This window comes from Cucurbita pepo, unplaced genomic scaffold (genome assembly GCF_002806865.2).
Source record: "Cucurbita pepo subsp. pepo cultivar mu-cu-16 unplaced genomic scaffold, ASM280686v2 Cp4.1_scaffold006457, whole genome shotgun sequence".
NCBI classification, from domain to species: Eukaryota; Viridiplantae; Streptophyta; class Magnoliopsida; order Cucurbitales; family Cucurbitaceae; genus Cucurbita; species Cucurbita pepo.
Genome location: NW_019652409.1, coordinates 1 through 589, shown reverse-complemented (window position 1 = coordinate 589; position 589 = coordinate 1). Strand labels below are relative to the sequence as shown.

The 589-nt window shown below is 39.4% G+C and overlaps 1 non-coding gene across 1 annotated transcript; it reads left to right on the top strand.

The window, feature by feature from the left end:
* The first annotated feature begins 70 nt into the window (after nucleotides 1–70).
* On the top strand, nucleotides 71–154 carry TRNAL-CAA. The gene has a single exon. It is a non-coding gene; the product is annotated as a tRNA-Leu (tRNA).
* The last annotated feature ends 435 nt before the right edge of the window (nucleotides 155–589 follow it).

Sequence of the window (589 nt, the reverse complement as noted above, 5' to 3'; positions counted from 1 at the left end):
AGACCTTTACACACCCATATACGGAATGCTAAATCCCCTCTTAAACCAATCCTGGAACACATAATAAGCAGTCAAGATGGCCGAGTGGTCTAAGGCGCCAGACTCAAGTTTTGGTCCTCGTAAGAGGGCGTGGGTTCAAATCCTACTTCTGACAATCTATCCATATTATTTTTAGCCAAAACTCTTGCCAAAGTGGATAATATCTATAACCACCCACCGTTTGTTTTTATGGGCTTGTGTCGAACTTTTCAACGCTAAGAAATTGAACTGCGGTGGATATCAATTGAACTCACCAGTGCTTTTTAAAAGTGTCAAAACATGATTGTTTAGTTAGCTCTCACTAGAACATCACAAATCGATGTTGATTGAAAATTTGTACTAAGGAGAAGCACAAAAATTTGTACTAAGGAGAAGCACAAAACACAATTATAAAGGCATGCTACGTTTAAATCGCAAGAAGGAGGGCTTGAACCTCCAACCTTGTGGTTGTTACACGCTCTAACCAACTAAGCTATTCCAAACAATCATTTGTTACAATCTAAGACCATCGTTAGTTGATATTGTCTGCTTTCGTTCGTTACGTCTCGGT